A 21,697-nucleotide genomic window follows, 5' to 3' on the forward strand; every position below is an offset into this window, starting at 1 on the left:
TCTGGTTTTACATCCTCTGGAATGTATTTTCTCTTCAGGTGCTTGTGCTTTGTGCTGTGCTGCTTCAGTCTGCCATCCAGACTTTGTTCATTTAACAAACCGCCTTTTTGTTCTCTGTTAATTTGAAGTGCTCTACTGTTTTCATAGCCTTGGGCCTCTGGAAACTTTTACGCTGAACTGAGTAAGACTCACCACACAACAGTGCTAAAGTAAAAGACAAAGAAGTTTAAAAAGTTGCAGTGAATTGAAGCATTTACCAAAAACTTAAAAGCCACATTTTGGTTTAAATATTAATGTCAACACATTTTTAGCATCAGCATCATAATTAATGCAAAGTATTGTGGCAGCTCAAGTGTTAATTTGTTATTGTCCACAGCATTGTGAAGTAGCTTATGAATATGAATGCTCATGAAAACAAACGCTAACGTGGTGTAGTATTGTAATACTGCTGCTAAAACTCTGGACTGTGGCTCATGTCCTTATCAGAGACAATACTGTTGTCTTTTACCACAACCATAACCTTTGGAGAAACTTAAGAAGCAATTTTGCCATTTATGTAACAGACTAGAACACTAAAATGTAATATTATTTCCACAGCAGGTTGCATATCGGCATGGCTGTCTGTTGAAGACCTAGTAGTATTAACCCAGACAGTAAATGTCATTTCTAATTATTAGCCAATACCCGTTCTTCTGCCCTTATTAAACTATTTTCAAACTTTGTCCACAGGAACTTGTCTCGCCAGGTTTTCACTCCTTCAACTTGATTATGTGTCCAATTTATCTACTCTAGCTGATTAAGTGAGTTATTTTGCCCATATAGTTGCACCACAAATGGGACCTGTTGCAGGCACATACATCATTAGAGACATAACTGGTGGTGCATTATTCATGCCGTCCAGAACAAAGCCAGAGAAAGTTTGAGGGGTACTCGAACAAAAGTAATTAAGAAGTGTGAAAAGACACTTTTCATTAAAGAGCCAGTGAGCGTGGCAACCCCTGAGATGATGAAACATTTTCGCAGCAGTTAATTGAAACCACAGCGTTTACCTTTAGGTTGGAAGAAGGTCAGGAGAGAGGAGTGGGGAGGTAGAGTAGAGAAGGTGTGATGACTGCGTCTGTACAGATCTGGCTTACTTATGTTGAAGGCCGAAGGGAAAGAAACTTGTAGAAAAAGCTAAAAATCTGTATTTTTCTTCTTCCTGAGGTTTCCTCTGACCAGAAGAGGAGGTTCACAGAATACAGAAACAGTTGTTGGCCATCCTGAGAGACACACTGTCTGAAATTAATTAGCCTTTACGTTTATTGCAGCCTTCATCTTTTCCCCTCCGTTATCTGCTCTCTCTTGCGCTTATCTCTCTGTACTGTATTGTCAGAACCGTGTTATGATGCAGCAGAGTGAAATGCACCTCGCCTCTTCACTGAGCATGCGGGTGTGTTTTCAATGAGTAGCAGTAGCCAAAGTGAATGACTGCACATGTCCAGCAAATCTAAGATGGGAATCGTTTGACCTTGACAGATAAGGAAAACAGGCTTTGGCCTTCACAGATGTACATAAAACCAGCTCAGCAAGTAAAAGCTGTAGTTAATACATCCTTACATGGTGTCCATTGTAAAATAAGCACTTTTACACATATCTTTAGGGACAGAAGCACATTTAATCAGTGAGGTCATGAGAATATTTATTATAAAGCTGAGAAATATGAAAATAGGAAAAAGTCCAAAAAACAACATGGGTGTGCAAGCGCTTACTAAGAATAGAACAAAAAAATTGGAAAACAACAAACATCTTGTTTTCTTGTTGGGCTCATGTGCAGACAGCACACATTTGAGTAGCATACTAATGTTCACATATGTGTCTCTGCAGACTTCTGTGGACAGATGAAGGTTTTTACTCCATCTGAACACGTCGATACAGCCACCTTGACTTGACAGTCTGCCCCCATGCTACCAGCTAGTGTAGTAGGCTTTCTACATTAGCTTACTAACACTGAAGTATTGAAGCTGAGGGAAATGTTATTAATTTTGTATGTATTTGGTCGTAAGCTTCAAACACTGGATTAGTGACGCACTAGATGAAAAGTCAAATGATCACCAAAATCATTACAGTAAGTGTTGAGTGCATCAAGGCTCCAGACTGCAATCATTTTTTGAGACAGTGCGTGTCTAAATTTCATATGGTCGCACCGTGTGAGTGCATTATGATCATTAGGCTGTTTAGCTGTCCCTCAGCGACTGCACTAACCATTGTGACTGAGAGTGGTACTTTTTCTTCTTTCCTCCCTGCCTGATGTGTGAAACAGTCCATTCAGCTCTTCCGAACATGAAGCAATCTGTAGATTATTATTTTAAAATGGCAAATGAGGAGAGAGAGAGGAGGAGGCTTGTAGAGAGGGAGAGTCCAGTTCTCACTCAGTAAGACACAGATGTAAGTAGGAAGATATCAAATCATGGTCAACCAAAGGAGAACGGTGGTAACAACAATGCAACCAGTAGAAGGGCTAAGCTACAGCTCTGGGCATTTTGCATCAGACTTCACAAGAACCCATCCTGTAGTTGTTGTTTTTTTTGTTTTTTTTTACTGAAATCATTAAGTCAGTCCCGTGGTGGTGCATGACAAAAAGTCATGAGAGCACCAAAGTCTGAAGGATTTACTGTCTATGAACCATAAATCTCTGTACAAAAATTCTTAGCAATTCTATCTAGTGGTGGAGATAGGTGTGTGGCTTGCATGACTGACATAACATCAGATGGAAATTGTGAATAAGATGGTTCCTTTCTTGTCGCACTAAGTTTATACAACATTCATGCAGTTTCATAGTGATTTTAATCTAAAGTATGCATGCTTTGTCGACTCTTAAAATCCACAAGCTAAACCCTGATCACCTTTTAACTCTAGGCCAGCACACTCCACAATGATATATTTTTCTGTGAGGAAATAATTGGAAGCTTTCACTATTTCCTCTGGCTGAGCTTGGTTCCAGCATAATGAATGTTTTTGTCAAACTGCTTATAGTTTCCAGTGAGGCAGTTTGATCCCAGCTGCATTCAGTAGTGCTAATTAGTCATACCTGACAACAAGGGCAATCTGACTGAGCAATAAAGGCATTGTGTCTGAAAAGCTTCAGTATTTTCTAGGGGTCGAACAAATTTCACAGTTTGTTTTTGGAGTCACGATTCAGTACGACTTTTTTTAAAAAATGCATAGCAGTGTTTTACTAATATTCAAAAGTGCCACATTTCTTAGTGCAACAGTGAAGACATTCGGTTACTAAATCCTGTCAGTAACAAAAGACTGAGCTGTTTATGCTTAAGCTTAAAATAAATACAATTAAAAAATGTTCATTTGGACAAGTTGAACATATTCTTCATAAACTTAATTAAACTATTAAACCCAGCAGTGCTTCTGCAGCTTTAAAAGCTTCACAAAGTAACACATCTTCCTCTTTCTGTCAACACTGAGGGCACAGCCATCTTGCTTGAAAAAAACTCTTCATTGTAATTGTCACCGGTCGAAAGCAACTGGGGGCTTGATATTTACACTCAGCGTGAGTTGTGGTTGATTAACCTGTACAGTGGGAGCAGGGAAGCTACGGATTCTGGCCACGTAGGAGGGCTCAGACTCCATGTATGCAGTGAGTTAATACGTACAAGTTTCTTGCCATGCAAACATGTCCTCATAGTGTATTTTATATACTAGAAGACAGTTCATAAATTAAACAATTTATTTAGTTAAATCACTCCAATATTACAACTTGTCATTGTGTAGGGTAGGTCTACAGTGTCTGACCATGGTGTGCTGATCTGCAGTAAGTTGGGAAGGGTCAATGGAGAGAGAGGCAGGGACTTCATAGATCTACAAATTGTAGAGGGAGCAAACGTTTAGAGCATCTAAGCTATTTCAGGGAATGAAGGGATTATTATAATGGAAAAAAACTTTTAAATATGTAGCTGTAATATGTAACTATGAGATACAGAAATCACTTTTTAGGGGATAAACCAATGGCCTGAGACACAACTAACACAGTGTTGGCCCAGTGTTCAGGTCTGATGCTGCTATACTGCAATAGTTGTTGAGCAACAAGCGGTGCACTGCCAAACTTTTTCCGGGTGGAGCTCGTGCTCCAGAATATTCATTCAGGGAGTGCAAGTATGTTGACATAAATAGACTTTCAGCAGTAATTGTTTGACTCATATGATGTACCAAACTGAAGCAATTTCATACCGAACCAAGCTGTGCATAGCAAATGGTTTGGGAAGACTACACATCCCTGGTGCCTTCCATGTTTGCACTTTTGCTCCCTCTGTTTCTCTTGCTACCCTGCTTGCTAATTGTCATTTCTCTTGCTCTCTGCCACTTCGGTGTGTTTTCCATCCCAGGGAGATTTATGTGCTTCTCTCACCTCACAAACACACATTGAGCAATTGAGAAAACAGCAGTGTTTACCAAGACAACTGTGTAACGCATCTCCCTGCTTTGTCTTGCAAGCCGAGCATTTCATTTGTGAAGAGGTCTGAGCATTGACAAACAACGCCGGCGCAAGCTGTTATTCATTGCATTGTATAACCTTCTTTGATATCAATCCACTGGAGATCTCTATTTGTAGTATAATGAACACTGACGGTTTTGCTGTCGGAGTCATCTCTCTCTCTGATGCATCTCAGCTCTTGAAGTTGGAGAAGTCAGGGGCTCAATTGAGTTAAAGAAAACGGAGCTACACTTTCATTGTTTTTCTCTGCTGTTGTCACCCCGCATAGAGGAGAAATGTTTCACTTAATGGCTCTGTGGCATGAATCTGATTCTTCTAATCCCCCCTGCTATATCTCTATGGCTTAGAAGCAGCCGTGAAAAAAAGTGATAGTCTTGCCCAAAGGCTCGATGAATGCCCTGATGCAGTGAGCAAATATGTTCAATCAGATCCATTTTTCAAGATAAAGCATCTCCGCGTCATTATGCTGATGCCAAGTCTGCTTCAGAGTAGCACAATTCCAATGGGAGAGAAAGTTTGGCCTGTTCTGCTTCTACTTTACACCCAAAGTATAAGCAGTATGTCATGAATAATTTATTCTACATCCCAAATTCCAAGCAGCAGTATCATGTACTGTAGCAGCTCCCCGTTTTCTTTCCTGTGGAATTTGACACCCAGATACTGAACGCTGACTTCTGGCCTTGTTGACTTCTTGCTAGCTCACAACCTGTTGACCACTGCAGTGAATCACTTGCCCTTTTGCTCAGAACAAACACACTGCTCAGTTGTCCTGGTTGCCGCCCTCCTTCACCTCCTATTCCTTATTTCCACATTTTGCAGCGAGGTGAGACCCCAAATGACGTTGGCAGCCTCACGGACGTCTCACCCAGACACACAGATGGAATACACACAAACAAAAAGCATGCGTATGACCACATTACGCTTGCAAGGAGACATCCTCGTGCACATTCACACATACTTTCTCACTCTCAGTTTCTCTGCTATCTTGACACATAGCATCCTCTCCACACAGTGTTGGTTCCAGACTGTCTGGCACCTTATATAACTCTCTGTCACTCTGTAGCTTCTGTCATTACAATTTCTTCAGCATTACACCTTCCTTATGGCACGTATATGGTGTGTTACGCCCTTTTTATCCTGAATGCTGTCATGTCCAGAGGGAAATCTATCCTGCTCTAAGAAAAGGAGGCCAACGCATCACAAGGTGTGATGAGTGATTAGCTAATTTTATTTCTGTTCCCTTGTGCAGTCACTGTTAAATGAGGCGAAGGTAAAAGGGTAACAGACACACAGAACCTTAAAAAATTATCCTGAGACTTTCTAGTTAACTGATGAATGTTGACTGATGAATTAATATTAATAAATCCAACCAAAACTATAAGACATAATCAGCCTCCTCAAGTATTTTCAAGTGGAATGTGTGTTATCTGACAGTTCCCTGCACTCAACAGCTTTGGACAAGTGGAAGCAGAAAATGACTGATGCTTCTTATTAAAAGCCCAGATCTTATGGCACATCACCCCTTTTACACTTTGAACTTCATACGTCTTGAGTGGATTGGATAGCTACCTTATGTCTGAAAAGTGAAGAGGAAAAGTAGAAAAAAACATTAAAGACAGACTGAAATCAGACAGTTGAGATTCATTCCACGCATGTGCTGAAAAGGTGTGAATTCCTCCAACAGATATTAAAATCAGGTTGCATCACAGACATAAGGAGAAACTTTGCAGATATTTTTCTCTTTCAGCTCAGTCACAGACTACAAGACAATATTAAGATTATTGTGTCGGAGGGAGCTGTCAGAGAGCAGTGCACCACTTCACATGAGCTCATTGGGAAGCAGATTAAAAACAAAATGGAGGCTCTGGTGCAACAACTTGTTGTAAACATTCGTGACTCAGCGTCATCAGTTGTCGCTACCTTTAGCCATGGTTGTGTTGTTTTGATAGAGCAATAGAGGTGCAGGACTTTTATAGTTCTGCTAAAAAATGAGCCCAAAGTGAGTCAAAATTGTGACAGGATGAAAAAAACACTCAGATCGTGCTTGGGGTTCAGATGGTTAAATCCTTCACTTTACCAAATAACCTGGGCCAAACGTCAATTCATACCAATGTCCATTCATACCAGATTTGTCTTCTGTTCCTTGTCAGGAAGTGACAGTCTGAGTCTGTTATTTAGCAGCCTGTGGAAGTAGCTACCTGCAGCATCAAGTCCCAGTGGTGATTACAGCTAAACTTATTCTAAAACTGAACAGAAATTAATAGCCTTTTCCCCTGTCAAAATACAGCATCAGGAAATTTTACAGTGTCGCTACTGACCCCTGATCATTGTAACCACTTAATAAGGTGACACTATGTTCTTTAAGGGGCAGGAGAGAGCACCGCTGAGTAAGCACCCAAAATGGCATTCAGAACTTTCGTCCTAATTGTCTCTTTTCTCTGTATTTATGTTACTTGTTGAGTTTTCAGCTTAACTTGATTTTCCACTAAAGACCAAACATCTTCAGGTGTCATTCAAGCAGTTCCATAGGCTGTATTTAAAAAAGAGACATAGCAGCGGTAACGTCATCCACCGGCTTATGGAGTACCATTTTAAAGCCTCGAATTTGCAGTTTTGGCCGTCACCAAGGTCATCACCATGGTGTTTAGAAATCAGCTGTTTCAGGCGAGTGATGGATTGAAAACACTATACACATTGATATGGTGGCAGTTTGTTGATCAAATAGTTTCCCCTGTCCTAAAGCATGTCGTAATAGACACTCTAAATAGGACCAGAATTCATAAAATGAACGTGACTTCAAACTGGCAGTTGAGACCATAAACTCATTAGGAAAATGTTTACTGAGGTAACAAATCAAGCAGTCCGTAGTTCTTTTCTCATAGATTTCTATACAGTTGGGCTTCTCTTTGCAACTCTAGCAGTTGCCCTCTGCTGGCTGCTAAAAATAATTAAAGTTTAAGGCTCTTGTTCAATAGCCTGGCCGCGCTAGACCCAGGGTCTGAAGACACAAGGGTCTAGGAACTCTCGACAGGGAGAGAGGCGGGCTAAAAGGTTGTCTTTCGAATCACTCTGCAACAATTGGGTAGGCTGACGTAGTTCCTAGCGCCGGAAATCAGAGGATGCGGTAGTTCAGTGAAGCCTTATTTATACAGTCAATGGGTGAAGCTCAAGTATCTTACAGACATGTTAACAGAAAGATTATTCAGAGTCGGTGCTAATGGAGCTCAACGACTGTTGTCGTTTTTGTTGTCGACCCTGGCAGAGAATTAAATTTGTTGCCGTGGGTTGTCTAGTGCGGCTAGGCTAGTTGTTTCTGGTTGTTTCTGTCAGAATCGTCACGCCTCTGTCGTCACTTAGTTACACCCGCCTTCTGACTCTACACTTCATGGTGATTCGTCGGCCAGTTTTAGGAGCATCCAACCTCGAGGCTTACCGAGGGTAACTAGACTCACCCTGACAGAGAATTAAATTCGTTGCCATGTGTTGTCTAGCACGGCTAGGCTACTTGTTCAAATTTTCAGACTTGAAGATATGTTTCATGTTCAGTCTTTGGTTAGGGCCTAAGCGGATCAGCATAACAAACATAGTTGCAGTCAAATCTGACTAACTGAGATGCAATTTATGTGGATAAATATAAACAGATGTGTCTGAAGTTACATCTAAATATCACCAGGATACAAGACACTTAAAATGTCAGTTGCAAACAGGATCTTTAGTGTATTTTTCATTATTTTACAGTTAAAATTTAAAGTTGGGACATTATCTGAGAGGATTTGAGAATATGCCATAGCATAAATGTAGATACATACCAGTAGTTGTCTGTAAGTTTGACATAGTGTGTTAAACTGTTGGCCAACATGTTAAAAGCTTGCCCCAGATGCTAATTGTTCCAGAGATTAATTGTGAATCCTGCTCTGGCACACCAGCTGCTAGGAGTGCCACCATTCTCTGTGACTGTTCAGCTACCCACAGCTAACTTAGCACTCCTCTCAGCCTGTCACTTTCTTGCCTTTTGTTGTTGATAATAAAACTAAGCATAACACAGAAAAGGGGGTAATTATCTGAATAGCCAGCGGCTTGCAGCTGACATTTTAGCTAATGCAACTCCCCCTCCAACCCTCCACCCTTTTCTCTTGAACATGCAGCCAGTGATGAAAAGGAGTGATAATAAGGCAAGGAATAAAAAGCAAATGAGGGGAGCAAGAGGTTTGTCTAAGTGGGACCACCTTGTGTTTTTGCTGGAAATACAAAGAGGGTGTGCATAATAACGGTATTCCTGTGAGGTCTCATGGAGTGGCTGCTCCACACATCATTAGTGGAGTGAAGTCCTTGCAGATTAGTATGTGTTAGTGTGTGTTGATGCATGGCAGCGTTTTTGCACCTGTGTTCAGCAAAGGATAGTGGGGCGCCTCTAATTCCCAGCACTTCCTCTGTGGCAGTGCATAAACTTAACAGCGATCCGCCCACTAAAGCGGCAGTGATCAACCACTTCTGAAGTTCTTTAAACTTTCCATACCCTCCAAAAACTCAGTGCCCCTGTCTCCTCCTACGAGGCTCAGTGGGATTCTAAAAAAGTGCCGGGAATTCACAGTAGCCGGCAACATCAGGCTCTTCAGATGATTAACCATGTCATTCGCCTCCCTCATCTCGCCCAAACCTGAGCAGTTGGAGCAAAGTGATAATTATGAGACTAGAACGATTCCAGGGAAGTAGGAGGAAGCGTTGTGAGACTTACTTGCCAATTGGAGCCTTTGTTTGGCCCCATTTGATGCACAAGAGCTCTGCTTCCTGTTTCTGCGAGAGACGCTTTAATCTAATTAAAAGCAGATTAATGGCGCACTGACTGCCATCGCTGGAGCTACAACAGAGGCTTAGTGAAGAGGAAAACACCCCCCCCATCCAGATTTTGCCACTGTCCTGTTAGTAGTAAACAGTAAATGAAATACTGGTTGTAAACAGTCTGGACTGTTGTAAACACGAGTGCCTAAATGTACCCTAAGGACTGCTGTCTTCATGCACAGTCGAAGGACAGGGTCAAAAGGAGCTGAGAGGAGTTTAGCACTGGCAGGCATCCAATCTAACTGTCCCTCCACTGAGGTTTTACTCAGAGGATAAAATCCATCAGAGTTAAGGCGAGTGTTATGTTTCAGATTACGTTTTAGGCATTTAAATGGCACTTTTATCCAAAGCAACATAAAATTTGTGCTTTCCTTGCAAACAAGTAAGCAGAGGAGTGGAAAGGTCAAGGTTTCGGTGCTTTAATAATATTCCCATGACTATACAACAGCCATGAAAGAGATGAGTAGAAGAAAGGGAAGTATAAACAGTCTAAGGAGAAAGATGTAAGCATCTATTTATGTAAGAGAGCGAGAAGAGTGAGTGGGAAGAGGGCGACATGAAACGCTATTTGGTCGGGGAGTTTTTTCGGCATCCACAGCCAATCTGTTTGACTGGTTTATAATCATGAGCATTTTGAATTTTAATACGCGTTTGATTCGACGATGGGTTCGTTTAAGCTGGCGGGGGCAACTCATCTCATCCTCACTGCCTTTCATTTGACTCTTATAAGCACACAGAAGCACATACAAATCCTAATTCATACAGCTGTCCACAAACACAGTCACTACAGCTCATTTAGCCACACAAATACTCCGTCAAACTCTGCCTCTCTCTTGCACGCACACATAAAGGGCAATGCGCTGTGTCCTTGACGCTGAGGGTGGTATTAAATGACTATTAGAGGTGCTGTTGTTTGTCAGGGTGTTGCAGGGAGGAGAATATTACCTGAGAAAATTGACCAAGGCATCAGCTATGTGTGTCTGATGGCGGGGCTGGGGGGAGAGTTAAATGAGAGATGGGTGCTGACACCGACCCAGACACAGGAAATCCCTCCACTGTCAAACACCATCACAGCCGTCATCACGCATTGCAGATGCAGAGTCTATCTGGAGATACAGGGTGAAATACAGGGTGAACTTGTTTAAAGGCTGCTGTTCAGGCTGGGGTGGACCAGCTGGGAGGAGTTCAGGTTCACTGCTTGATGTGAACTACAGGTGAAATACAGCTAAAGACTAAACCAGAAACCACGTGCGTTCACCTGGATTTTTCTCTGGTTGTACTAAATTCTGTCTTTGGAAGCGATACACTGTTTATAAAGGCAGTATTTTACACGTGATTTTACGTCGCACACAGTATGTGATTGGGTTTAGAAAAGCACTTAACTTGGGGTGTTGTGTTATACTGGTACTGACAAAAAACATGATACTGAAACAACTTGTTAATACCATACATGATGATACCGCAGCACCCATATTTTGAGCATATTTTCTTTCACAAAATGAGACAAAACTCACAATAAACAAAGATTAAGATGAATTTGACTGACAGCATTGACAGCAAATGTTCTACAGATATCACAGTAGTATCATTATCGCGAGTTCATTCTGCCTCCAAAATTATGTAATGAAAATTTGACATCATAACACTACATTGACATAATTTTAGTTAGTTAATGACTTCATTGAAGAACCGTCCTAGTTAATGGTGGTATACCTGACCCATCCTGCACACCACATGGCAGTACAACAATAACTAAGAGTTAGAGCTCAAAATCCACAATCATTTTCAAAATGAATATTTTGGGTTGTCAGTGTTGGACAATAACAAGCTCATTTCTAGCTGGCTCAGAAAATAGTGGCAGAAAATAGTAGGGCTGGCCCGAATAGTGGTTTCTGGCCTCCGAATATTTGGGCCCTATTAAGACGGGCCCTATTAAAGACGAATATCCGAATATTCGCTCCGCGACGAGACGAGAATATTTTCGTCTGGGGGTGAGGAAGGAGTGATCACATAGACATATGTGTATATGTTTATGTGATCACAGGACGGGATGAGCCGATGTGGGGCAGAGGGAAGACGATAACGCGGCATATTCTTTCCGCCTGGTAACATCCAACGGGGTGGGGGGATATTCGGGTCCAGCCTTAGGAAATAGTGAATATTGCTAGTGGATTTTATCAACTATAGTTAACCAGCTTATTGAGTTGACATTAAACTAATGAACTGGTTGAAACTCTGTCTCAAGCTCACTCTTAATGAACTGACAGATTCCATATGACTCCTTTCGCAACAACATTAAACCACCTGTGTAATATTGTGTGGGTCCTTCGGGTCCTGTGACCTGCAGGATGGGCCGTCCGTGGGCCCGTCTTGTTCCAGCACATGACATGGATACTCCATTGGGTTGGTATCTGGGGAGTTTTGAGGCCACATCCATGTCTTGGCCTGTTATTCGTGTTCTTCAGGCTGCTTCTGAGCTGTTTTGCAGTGTAGCGGGACACAATGTCTTGTTGGTGTCAGGGAGTGCCGCTGTTGTGGGAGGGTGTGCTTGATCTGGAACAGCGTTTAGGTGGGTGGTAAATGTCAAAGTAACATCCCATCCAGGACACAAGGTTTCCCTGCAGAACATTGCATTGCAACAAGCGAATCGTTGTTTTTCACTGATTTTAACATTGTGACTGATTACTGGATGAACTGCACGCTCGTTTCATACATCATACCCGACTGAAAGAATGAGGCTGAAAATCTGAATGTCCCAAGCATTCTAATTTGCTGAGGATTAATATGAAAGACTTGGAAATAAAGAAATACAGACTAATGTAGTTAGTTTGTGATGTGCTCTTTGCCTGAAGAGTAACACTCAGCATGTCCAATTAGGTTGGTTAGTTAGTTGGCTCGTTGCTGATGCAACATGATGCAGTTTACGTTTCAGGACAGAAACGCACAGCTCAGTCCATTTGTAAAGATAAGCCAGCACCTTCCAAAATGTTTAAAAGCAGCATTTTGCTCTTCTTAGTTGCCCATACACATCACTTGAGCATCAAATATCTGTGCCGTTTCTAAGGTGTGTTGAGGTTTGTATTTATTGACATCAAATATTGGCAAATGGGATCGAGCGCTTTAATGCAACAACGACACTGGCACAACTCTGTGTGTGTTTAAGCCTTATTCCTTTCCATCACCCAGACTGCAGGCTCAGGCCTCGATCAGCCCACACACACACACACACACACACACACACACACACACACACACACACACACACACACACACACACACACACACACACACACACACACACACACACACACACACCCCTTACTCCACATCTGCCACAGTCCTCGGCCTCTATCTTCAGTCCTCGTTCCAGTCACTGCCATATCTCTATTAACCCCCCTCCTCGCACACACCAGCAGTCCATGGGATTATCTAGGCTTATTCCCGAAGGCTGGACACCCAAACTCCAACCCCTCCACCCCAAGCTGCAGAGTACATGTTTGAGCTTGTGCTGCAGTGCATCAGTTTTTCTTCTGGTAGATTGTAGATGGCTTTTTTCCATCGTGTTACTGTCTTGTTGTTCTGTAATGATCCATGCATCTCTGCGGACTATTTACCAGACAGCTGTCCCATCCACCATGCAACATTTATAGCTTAAATCCACTCACTTGTTTCTGTCTCCAACCTTCTCCTTCATAATCCTTCTACATTTTTCTTCCCTCTCTCCCACCCACTGTATTCTTTCTTCCCTCCCTGCTCCTTTGTCACCTGCTTTTCTTTTCATTTCTCTCCATTCTGTTACCTTTTCACAGCCTTACTTTGTCCACTCTTCTTCTCTTTTGCCTGTACTCTCTTTCCTACCACCCCACCCCCATCCGCCTCTCCCATTACCACTCTCTGTTTCCCCATGTTCTCCCCTTCATCCTTTTCCTTCCCTCCTCACTTCTGTTGATGCACAATTTCCCTGTGAAATCCCTGTCAGATGTAGAGAGGTGTAGCATGTTGGGAATTGACTGTTAGGTTGAAATTGTGGTGAAAGCACGACACCGCCCTGACAACTTAAGCTTGTATTTCAGACTTTCCGGCTCAGGTGAGCGCCCAAGACTGTCTAACAGGAAATAGGAAACATTGTCCGGCGAACCCCATCTTTTCTCTGTGGGATCTCCCTCCTTCTATCTTGCGTTATCTTACTATATCGGTTTCTCTCCTTATCTGTTTCTTCTCCCCCCTCTCTCTCCGGCAGCTTCTTGCTGTTGCCTGAGTTTTTAGTTTCATTTGTGTCTGGGTGAGGACGTGACTTGCCTGGGTAAGGAGAGCAGCCACTCAAGGTGACGCTGAGACACACTCCACTCTCAAAGACGTGCACACACAATCTCAGTCACATACACTAAACCACTTGAAAGCTCATACACATGCCTCTGCACTCTGAGACACTTGAGTATCTAACCGAGCTGTCAAGAATAAACTTACATTGGCCATGAGCAGAGCTTAGCCACGTATTTCAGCTCTCAATTCAGCATTTTGACCAGTTGCTGTGAAATTGGAAGTAAGGATTAGCATCATGTGAAACTACTCCAGTAGCCAATTTCCAGTCCCTATCTTCAGCTCATCACCTCTGAATGAAGCGCATCGCCTAAATAACCAAGTTGCTGTGTTATGTTACATGCAGATTGAAAAGCTGTGTATTCCTTTCTTCTTGTTTTGCAGTTTCTGGCCCAACTGTCTCAAATGAACATTGAATGAACAGATTTGTTAGTGGTGATGGAGAGGGGGGTTTCCATAGCAACCCAAATACTACCATTGTGTTTCCTTTCATTTCTACATCTTGTCTAGATCAGTAGGTAGAGCAGATTTGGCGTGTGTGCTACATTTGGTGTTTGTGGCGGAGACGCGGGAGGTGATGAAGGAGGCAGAAGAGAGAAATGAAACAGTAAAGAGAAAGAGACAGAGGGCTAGAAAATGAATGTGCTCAGCGGAGCAGCAGCCTACTCTGCGTCTTCTCTCCATTTGCAGTCATCCTAGTAGCATCGTCCAGACATGTATCTGCAGTGTGTTCATGGTAGCCTGGCTTCTCTCGAGCAGCTTCGGCTCAGAGTGTCAACAGCTGACCGGTAGAAGGGAGGCTGTGAAGCTGCACATCAAGCCACATCAACTGGGATGGAAGGAAGCAATGCCAAAGGCTTCCAGATTTAAGACTTGCGATGGTTCATGTCAAATGGCACCTTAAGATGACAGCTGTCAGTCATATACCCATTCATATGACAGCTGTATTAATATGTTAGCAGACTGCAGTCAAACTATCCATCTCTGTCTGACATGCTTTTAAAATGTTTTTTAGCTCTCTACTGTCTTTTTCACTGAGATGATTGAATGGCATTTAAATGTGGGTATTAAATAAGGGATAATTCCTAGTTATTGTAATATATGACTGTAAAACACTTGAAATGAAGGGTGGTACCTCTGTTTAGTGCTGTTTATTAGCTAATTCTCTGTTTATTTACCTGCTGGCAACAGTTCGTTGTCATTATTTTTGTCATAGGCAGCACAAGCACCAAACTGCTTGGCTAAGCCTCACTAGCTGGGTTTCCATTACACTTACATATGCGCAAAATGTAAATAGCGCAATAAAAAACTGGTAATGGAAACACCTGAATTTCGAAAAAGGACTAAAATATTGCCAAAAAGTTTTTACGCTCTCATGAGGTGGCTTTTCAGATGTTTCTATTTTGAAAAATATCGCAAAAGCACAATGGAAACACTTTTTCCGCAATTATACGTCACTGGACGTGACATACCTGGTCACATGACCAGTTCTCTCGGAGTAAACATGGCGCGGTACGTGTGGACAGAAGAGGAGACCAAGACTTTTCTTGCCCCATTATTCTTGAGAAAAACATCATTGCCATACTAGACAGCAAACAGCAGAGGAATGCAGAGTGTTTTAAGGAGATAGAAACAGGTTTTGGGCGTCCGTCTTCCTGTAGTGAAATCTCGCGGGGTGATATTTTACGAGAGTTACGATGCTTCTGCCCAGAACAACCTTCAATGGAAACATGTTCAAAGTGCAAATATACTTTGTCGAAATTTTAGAAATATTGCTTTTATTTTGCGAAAAACTGTAATGGAAACCCAGCTACTGTTGTTGTTCTAGTGTAATACTGCCATATCACTTTACAACATGCACATGCCAGTGTCCAGCTGTACTTTCCAGTTACTTAAAGTTACTTTCCCCCAGTTGGAACGGAGAACTGTTAACCGCCATTGAACAAACTATATTTTCGTCCCTCTGTAGCAATGACATTTGATCAAACCTGGGATCTAACCTCAGGTGTCACTGTGCTTCTTTCTACACTCAAGATTTCAGCTTTCTAAGACCTACAGCTCTCTAAGGCCTACAAGTATACAGAGGCCTGCGAAGTTTACTCCTTCATCATGAGAGTGAAATTTTATCTCCATACTGCGACTATGCTACAAGAGTGACAGTACAACATGCTCAGCGATATCATCCATGTACAGAAAATGTAGATGAGACTTACTGCATGTGAATTAAGAGGAATCCTTCAAGCAAAGTCCAGCAGACTAGAAAATTAGTATAATAGCCAAGACTATGCATTCATGGTGTCCACAGCTGTCTGTGTTGGCATTTACAAAGAATACACTGCTCAAAAAATTAAAGGAACACTTTGAAAATACATTATATTTCAATACAGGGAAAAAACAAACTGGATATTAGCATTGATATGGACTGGATTATGTGTTAGGAATGAAAAGTGCCACATTGTTTGATGGGAATGAAAATTATCAACCCCCCAGGAGGGCTAAATTCAAGACACCCCAAAATCAAAGTGAAAAACTGATGTGGCAGGCTAGTCCATCTTGCTGGAATTCCTTGGCAGCAACTCAAAATGGTATTCAGTAGTTTGTATGGCCTCCATGTGCTTGTATGCATGACTGACGATGCCGGGACAAGCTCTGAATGAGACGACGGATGATGTCCTGGGGTATCTCCTCACAGAACTGGACCAGGGCATCGCTGAGCTCCTGGACAGTCTGAGGAGCAACCTGATGGTGTCGGATGGAACAAAACATAATGTTCCAAAGGTGTTCTATTGGATTCAGGTCAGGTGAACATGGGGACCAGCTAATGGTATCAGTTCCTTCATCCTCCAGGAACTGCATGAGTTCTCTCACCACATAAGACTGGGCATTGTCGTGCACCAGAAGGAATCCAGGACCACTGCACCAATGTAGGGTCTGACAATGAGTCAAAGGATTTCATCCTGATACCTAATGGCAGTCAGAATGCCGTTGTCCAGCCTGTAGAGGTCTGTGCGTCCCTCCATGGATATGCCTCCTCAGACCATCACTGACCCACCACCAAACCGGTCATGCTGAACAATGTTACAGGCAGCATAACATTCTCCACGGTTTCTCCAGACCCTTTCATGTCTGTCACATGTGCTCAGGGTGAACCTGCTCTCATCTGTGAAAAGCACAGGGCACCAGTGGACTTGCAAATTACTGTGTTCTATGGCAAATGCCAGCCGAGCTCCACGGTGCCGATCAGCGAGCACAGCGGGCACTAGAGGACGCTGGGCCCTCAGACCACTCTCATTAAATCTCTTTCTGATTGTTTGATCAGAGACATTCACACCAGTGGTCTACTGGAGGTCATTTTGTAGAGCTATTGCAGTGCTCATCCTGTTCCTCCTTGCACAAAGGAGCAGATACCTGTCCTGCTGATCGGTTGAGGACCTTCTACAGCCCTGTCAAGCTCTCCCAGACTAACTGCCTGTCTCCTGGAATCTCCTCCATGTGCTTGAGAATGTGCTGGGAGACACAGCAAACCTTCTGGCAGTGACACGCATTGATGTGCCATCCTGGAGGAGTTGGACTGTCTGTGGAACCTCTGTAGGGTCCAGGTATCGCCTCATGCTACCAGAAGTGACTCTGACCCTAGCCAAATGCAAAACTAGTGAAAAACAGTCTGAAAACATTAGGAAGGAAAAAAAAGTCAGTGTCCTTCACCTGTAAACTCATTTCTGTTTTGGGGGTTGTCTCATTGTTACCCCTCTAGTGCATCTGTTGTTAATTTTATGAACACCAAAGCAGCTGAAACTGACTAAAAAGCCCCTCAGTTACTTACTTGACCAGATCGGTATCCCACATGTTTCACTGGTTTGATGCAATACTTAGATTAAAAAGTGTTCCTTTAATTTTTTTGAGCAGTGTATAATCAAGGCTTTGGTGTATTCTATTGTTAGATAGATTATAAGACAGAAAAAACTAACATAGGTATACATACATAGCAATGGCATCTTGCCAGGACATGAAACACAATTAAAGGTTTTTAATGCCAAGATAATTTAATCACTGAATTGGAATGAATCGTCTAATGCTAAAACTTGCTTGTCCTTTGTGGGCTGAAAATGTACATGGTATTTAGCACAATGAGAATGGACTTTTATATGAGGCATCTTTGTTTGTTCGTTGTTGTTTACTGTTATTGGCTCCAAGGTAGGTACATTGGAGCTTTTAGAAACACTTCATTAATTTTAACTAATTGTGAATGTTGACAGAAATATGTTAATGTGATTTTTAAGTAAGAAACGTATTACAGTAGCTCACAACAATGTGAATTTGGCGTAACAATGATTCAGTCATGAACACTGTGTTGTGGTGCTAATTGTGAAAAAAAAAAACATGCCGGTAAAATAAGCACTTATTTAGTACAATCGTGTGGTTATTGTTAAGCTACAGTGAACTCGTAAAAATGGTCCTCTATTCAAGTGCTGTCACAAACATCATAATTCAGGGTGGAGGGCAAAGGAATAAATACAGCTTGAACGATAGTAGGGAGTTTATTTCCCCCTCAGTCCATTTTGTTATTATTTCCAAGAAAAGCACCAGAAAAGATGACATGCAACTTTTACCGGTGCCAAAAATGGAAGTATCAGTGCTTGTTTACAGCAGTAAGCAGAGAGAGAGAGCTCAGATCTCTTAAGTGCCCTGTGTTTGTGCGACAGACGATCTCTGTTATCTGACAACTATGTCTAAACGTTAAGCGTTATGAAATTTGAAAGCCATTTGTTCAATATGAACTTGTTATGAGAGGCTGTTTCATACTCCACACAACTGGAGAAGTGACATACCTTGTCAATATGTTTTTCATCCGAAGGGAAATAACATCTCTACCTGGCAGAGACTTTAATATAAACTAGCACCTCCACCTCAGGCCCTAAAACACTATTACATTAACAGGAGGCACAGTGGAAACAAACAACCGTTGCATTACCACCACTGATCCACTGAGAGACCGGATAGCTGCAAGGCACATTCTTGGGTGAGCCACAGAAAACCTAATCCAGTTATGGCTCAAGAATGAGAAACCCACTGGCTGTGTTTGTGTCCAGAGTTCAGAGGTTGAAGCCAGAGAGATGGAGCATTTCTTTTGGAGTTGGTTGAAAGAACCCTTGGACGATTCAGACAATTTGGTGTCAGTTTTTCAGCGCATTTTTTTCTGCCAGTGTTGATGTGTCCTCTCTGGACAAAAAGCCCTCAGCAGGACTTTGCTGGCCTATCAGCACAGGAAAGAGGATGTACTCCCTTGTCAGAGCAGGAGCAGCTTGCTGCAAAGAGTCCTATTGTGCTAAATGATAGGAAACAAGCTTTCATGGACTAGACTTTTGTAGTGCTGGAACAGGACCCCTGCAGAGACATTGCAAAGATGAAGGAAGACAGTGACAGAGAGGTCTGTGCTACACATTTGCTTTGTGCTTTTAGCAATGTCTTTCCGTTTTAGTCCTCTCTGTGTCTTTCCTCAACTCCCTCTCCCCTCTTCTTACCCAACCCATCACACCGGGACACCATTGTGGCCCCAAACTGATGGGTAGCTGTCCAAGAGATGGGCCAATTGCCACCTTCTGCCTCTCTTTGTCAACATCCAACAAACTAAGGCCAACCACCATGTGGGTATGCTAATGTGTGCTGCCCTGGGGCTGCCCATAGAGATGCCAATCTGCAGCAGAGGCCAACTGGCTACAAGAGGAGAAAATGAAGCTTTGACTCCTGGACCCTGTCAGTCTGAAGAGGTGACTAAAGGGTGAACAGCCTTTGCAGACCGGCAGTGCTCTCAGTTTTGGCTCCCCTCAGCTCCAGGTCTGTCGGGAGAGCTGTAGATAGAGTAGGAATGCACCCTCCATCACATGTTCTCCTTCCGGCTTCAGCTGAGGACCCTTGCATGCTTTAAATCAGCTGAACCAGGCATGGGTCAAATTGTATTTGCAAAAGATTGTTTGTTTTCAGTATAATCTACGTAGAGGAGCATTTTTTGACAGTGGTTCACCACAACAGAAATTACACCAGAGAGAGCAGTGGGGAGAGAATTTAAAAGTCAATCGTGTGTACTTTTGTGTATTTTATACCCAGCATTAACATGCATCTCACATCAGGGCCTAATTACATTCACACCTGACATTAAGATGCATCTTCAGCATACAAATGGAATTCAAATTTGTAATTCCCTAACTCCTATTCAGATTTCAGCACATTCCATCTTCTCTAGTAAGACTTTAGCTTTAGAACAGACAGCAAACATCTATTGTACCCATCCCTAAGGATACCGCTTTCCATTCCTACCAAGAATGTTGCTTTCTAAACTGTTATATTAGGCAGGGATATTCGTCTAAGGTTTTGATTTCTTAGTCAACCAAAGATGTCTTAACTGATTCTTATGTAATTTTTCACGTAGAATCCAATTCTGCCTCATACATTTTTGTATTATGCATATTTAATGAGTTAATTAGCATTTTTTTGCATAAATTAGTGCTAAAACTAAATTTCTTCAAAATGCAGCTGTATTTCACATAATAAATGGCAGATTTTCATATTTCTGTATTTATTTGAACTTAAAACATCATTTTTTATGTCAATATGTGATGCAAAATTGATATAAAGAGATAATTTGCATAAATTATGTTAACCGATTCCTCAAATATGCCACTCAAAGGAATGCATTACACTGTCTTTGAATTTGATATCCATATGTTTAATTTTTTTAAAATAAAATTGTCATAAACATAAACAGATGCTGATCAAAATATATATTTATCATATATTCAGCAAAATGTAGTATTTATGGAAACTAATTTGCATATTGTCAATGACATAAACTCCTGTGTGTCCAGAAAAAAATACCAAAGTAAGTAGGTTGCTTACACAGTCTGCTACCTGAGAGCCCAGTCTGAATCTTCGATCAGCTGTCTTCCACTTTACATGCTTATGAAGAGGTAAATTAGAAATGTAGCATAACTTATGCAAATATTGCATTATGTAACAACATACATGGTTAATACGAATGCAAAGTTGAATGTTTATGTGAATGTAACAATGATGTTTTTTAGTTTACATGCACATACATCTGCAAACATTAGTTTACAATATGTGCCAGTATATTATGCACTCAGGCTGGTAATTTTTAAAGTTAAAATTAGTTTAATAATCAAAATCTTTTATATTACATTATGAAAAGAGTGTTGCAAGCAGATAGTCGTGTGTATGTTTTGATTTATTGATAAAACTTAGACCTACATTGCTGGTGGTTTAAAAAATATGTACATGAACCTTTATGATGTTCATAGATTTAAATATTTATTTTGCATTACAGGAAGAATGAATCAAGGTAACTGTTGCATTGTTGAAGTTGCTTGATTTCTTGTTCTGTTGATTTTTTTGTATTCAGTGCATTTAAATGATGTTAAGATATTTAAGAATAGGTCTAATGTTGACATAATTATTATATCAGAGAAGTTTATTGTTGAATTCTGGTAACGTTTTAAATATATAAGATTAATATGATCAACTGAGAAAATGATAAAGTCTGTACACAATAAATACTGCTTTTAAAAATTGTGACTGATACATTAAATTGATGAGTAGAATGCCCATTTTCTTGTAGATTAAATTGATGGTTTAAGTTCAAATAAATACAGAAATATGAAAATTTGTCATTTATTATGTGAAATGCAGCTGCATTTTGAAGAAATTTAATTTTAACACTAAGTTATGCAAAAATGCTAATTAACTCATTAAGTATGCATGATACAAAAACGTATGAGGCAGAATTGGATTCTACGTGAAAAATTACATAAGAATCAGTTAAGACATCTTTGGTTGACTAAGAAAAAATACCTCTGGTTGATCGATTTGTAATAATTTTTTTGACCTTATGATAAATAAAACCTTCGTCTGAGCAATGGTAAGCATTCCCTATATAATGTCAGTTATGTACATTAGAAACGTAGGCCTGTTGAACTTCTCCAAAGCTGCTCTGTCTGTATTTATACACGGATTGCATACACTATGGCTGCTCCA

The 21,697-nt window shown here is 41.4% G+C and overlaps 1 protein-coding gene across 1 annotated transcript in view; it reads left to right on the forward strand.

Annotated features, from left to right (window-relative positions):
- Positions 1–21,697, forward strand: part of arvcfb (ARVCF delta catenin family member b) — a 158,593-nt gene that overhangs the window by 109,843 nt on the left and 27,053 nt on the right.

This window comes from Acanthochromis polyacanthus, chromosome 7 (genome assembly GCF_021347895.1).
Source record: "Acanthochromis polyacanthus isolate Apoly-LR-REF ecotype Palm Island chromosome 7, KAUST_Apoly_ChrSc, whole genome shotgun sequence".
NCBI lineage: Eukaryota > Metazoa > Chordata > Actinopteri > Pomacentridae > Acanthochromis > Acanthochromis polyacanthus.